Genomic DNA, 3,727 nt, shown 5'->3' with positions numbered 1-3,727 from the left:
AAAGTTTGTTAATTGCATGCTTTAAAAGTATTAAAAGTTATATTTTCACAAAAACCATGTGACAATTCTGAATTAAGAAGTTTGGCACAGTCTGTTTCAGACCGACCAGATCATTGGAGATTGCTGATTTCTGAGTTTAAGACTTCGCTACTGCATCAGGATCCTGATGTAAGTGCTATTGTGTAAGGTACTGTGTGAATCACTACCACTGCATCTTGCTTCTTACATCTGATTTCTCTCAAATACTTACACAATTTTTCATATAGACCCAGTTTCTGCTGGTTTTTTTCTGTCCAGGAATCTGTCAGTCTTTGCTCTGCAGCTGATTAGAAATACTCCTATGCCTATTTGTGGTAGTGACTCAGCTGGGAGGAGAAATCAACAGGAAGGTGGTAACATCCTAAAGCATTCTTTCTGAATCTGTAGGAGTTCACCTGTCAACCCTTCAATTGAACAAGAGATTAGCCACATCACAATCCAGATTGAGCCTTTGTGCAACCACAAAAATCATTGGCTCCATCAGGATTCCTGCAGGGTGAATTTGGCCCAGTTTCTCTTTGTTGTCACACTGTGGAAAGGTTCTGTCACACCTGGGCTGCACCAAAGGCAGCGAGGGCAGCAGGCTGAGTGAGGTGACCCCACCTGCAGGGCTGCATCCAGCTCTGGGGTCCCAGCACTGCAGGGACATGCACCTGCTGGAGCCAGTCCAGAGAGAGGCCTCCAAGGCTGTCAGAGAGATGGAGCATCTCTCCTGTGAGGAAAGGCTGAGACAATTGGGCTTGTTCAGTCTGGAGAAGAGAAGGCTTTGGGGGGATCTCCTTGCAACTTGCCAGTACCTGAAGGGAGCCTGCAAGAAAGATGGGGAAAGTATTTACAGGACACAGGGAATGGCTTCAAACTGAAAAAGGGCAGGTTTTGATTGGGTATTAGGAAGAAATTCCTTCCTGTGAGGGTGGTGAGGCACTGGCACAGGTTGCCCAGAGAAGCAGGTGCTGCCCCATCCTTGGAAGTGCTCAGGGACAGGTTGGATGGGGCACAGAGCAACCTGTGATAGTAGAAAGTGTCACTGTCCTTGGCTAGGCTCTTGGATTAGAGACCTTTAAAAGTCCCTTCCAACCCAATCCGTACTATGATTCTATAATTCTATATTCTGTATTATTTGAGCAAATTGTTCAGATTTTTTTTTTTCTTAGGAATAGGGTTTTGGGCTGTTTTGTTCTCACAAATGTGAGAGATTTGTTTCTCAACATGAATAAGGAACCCAACATTACTAGTTTCAGTAGCAGAAGCAAACCCATTCATTGTGCACCTGTTGGTCCCCCGGCCCCAGAAGAGGGCAGTGGTAATAGAAAAATATCTTTCTAATGTATTCAAGAATTGAAGAATATCCATGTAAAGCTGATAAGCAATTTCCCCTCAAGATTCTTACCATTCTTCCTCATTTCCCTAGCAAGTAAACCCCTGTCCTTGTTAGTAGTACATGGGATTCTTGTGACTGTTATTGTGGATGTCATCAAAAGAAACAGTCATCGAAAAGAAGGTCCCTAGGCCAAACATCAGTTAAACCTCAAGTTTCAGAACTTATATCTAGAAGAGTTAGAGGAAGTTTCTTAGAAACCCATGGCCTCCCTAAAATGTCACCAGCTCCTCAGGGACACAATTTACAGGCTTTTTATTAAATTTAAACTTGTGTGGATTTGAACAATGTGAGTCCATTGATGACATCAATACACTCACATGAGATATCAGGATTTAATAAAATCTTCCTTTGCTGAGGCTGAGCTTCCTGCTGTGCACGCCTGCCTCTACAGCATTTAAAGAACTGTCTTTACTAGGGAATGCCAGCTTGCCTCTCAAAACAGAAAGCTGGGAGCTGGGGAATTTGATCTGTAGGCCAGATTCTCCTCCTGAGATCACTGGCACAGAGAACATTTCCCAGCAAGAGCGTTTGGCTTGTGGGAGCAGTGGAACCTCACACAAGAGTCTGTTTAAAACTGTACCAACAAAAAACCCCAGCACCCTGGCAGTTTGGTTTCAAGAACCACCCTGGAAAATTTGGTCCGTTGAATTTACGCTGAAGGAAGCCAATGCCACTGAACTCTTGGAAGCCTTGTCACAGTTGTTTTGGGTCAGCAAACTTAATTATTCAACATTTCAGGCACTGTGTGCACGCACTGAGCAACGGGAGAAGCATTACTACGGGCTGCTTCTCCTTGTTGCGTGTGTGATTTAGTTTAATAAATTCAAGCTACACCTCCTCCCGCATAATCTTTTGTGCTTTTGCTGTGTTTTTCTAGTTCTGAAAGAGATATCTGGAAAAATCAATTAGATGTACAGATGTAATGATAGGATGAGGCAAGAAAAGTGCATGGTAGGCAAAAAATGACCTTCGTGCTACCTCCACCTCAGCAGATCCACCCTTGATTGCAAATATTCGTGACTAATGGCATCATTTTAATTATAATGGAACACTTGTTGTTGAGATGCTGCAAATATATCAGATTTTCAAAAGTTTTTCTGTTCAAATGTTTTGCCAGTGGCTGAAACTCCTTCAGCTGCAATAGTTTTCTATGAGACTTGCCGAAGCCAACTTACAGCCAAAGTAATATATGATAAAAATCCTAAATAGGTAAAACATATTGGTGGGAAAGCTGTTTAAATGCACAAGTGTTCTTTACATAAATAATTTCACATAAAATTTTTTCTATGTCTGGATTCCTTTTCTGATGAAAACAGAAAGTGAGGGAACAAAATCCCTGTGGGAAACTCATGCACGGGTGCATGATATCTCTTGACATGTGATATTTTTAGGAATACATGAATTTCTAAATCAGGTCATACTCAAGGTCCATCTTCTCTGTCTACCACTTATTAGCATGTTCAAATAATTCTGAGAGATGAGTGAGGCAGGAACTCCTTTGTTTATGTTGGTTATTCTTGCAGTGGTTTCCCCATTTTAATTATTCAGGCAACCAATGTACCTAAAGGCAGAGAAGGCTAAACTGTCCCTCTGCAAGATGGAGGCTATATAGTTTTGTGAAGTAGCAGGACTCTCACTATTCATATTTGTGTTGTTTTGCTTAGTTGTCATGGTTTGACACTGGCACAATGCCAGTGCCCCATGAAAATATACTTCCCTGGTGTTTGCTGTGAGATGTGACCAGGAAATAAGCAAAGCAGGCCTCTACCTTAGAAAAAAAAAGTTTATTAACTAAACTACAAAAGGAAAAAAAACCACACACACACACGCACACACACACCTGGAAAATGAAAACTCCACAAAAAGCATTTCCTCCTCCCCCCACCACCTTTCCAATACATCTTCCAAATTTCAAGTCTCCATCCATCACCCTGTAAATACTCAATTCCAGTCCATCAAGAGGAGAGGAGTCCTTCTTGGGGCCATGGTGACCTCTTCCTTGCATGCCCAGCGCTCTCACCACTGGACAAGGAACAGAGCTGCTTCAAGGGTTATCCTTTTAAGGGTGCTTTGACCAGTTCCAAAAAAAAGCACAGTTTTCTCTCATCTCGGGACCTCTTGTCCCCCCCATACTTGTCTACCCCCTGGGGCCGGGGGGTCTCCAAAACTGAACCCTCTCAGTTCTGAGCCATCGCCTCCCCCCTGCATGCAGCCTCTGTGTCGCGAGGAAGCATGGTTCTGTCCATGGCTGTACCAAAAAGAGTCCAGCAACCAGCTACTCCATCATCTCTTTCCGGCCTCTTCTTT

General features: G+C 43.2%; 1 long non-coding RNA gene across 1 annotated transcript in view; it reads left to right on the top strand.

Annotated features, from left to right (window-relative positions):
* LOC115948718 overlaps positions 1-222 on the top strand; it is a 20,186-nt gene extending 19,964 nt beyond the window's left edge. The window contains exon 3 of the long non-coding RNA XR_004082505.1: positions 91-222. This is a non-coding gene — a long non-coding RNA (uncharacterized LOC115948718). The remainder of the gene's footprint in view (positions 1-90) is intronic.
* Positions 223-3,727: the final 3,505 nt, after the last annotated feature.

The sequence above is a fragment of the Geospiza fortis genome, unplaced genomic scaffold, assembly GCF_000277835.1.
Source record: "Geospiza fortis unplaced genomic scaffold, GeoFor_1.0 scaffold196, whole genome shotgun sequence".
NCBI classification, from domain to species: domain Eukaryota; kingdom Metazoa; phylum Chordata; class Aves; order Passeriformes; family Thraupidae; genus Geospiza; species Geospiza fortis.
The sequence above is the reverse complement of the archived record's forward strand: the minus strand, read 5'-3'. Positions and strand labels throughout refer to the sequence as shown.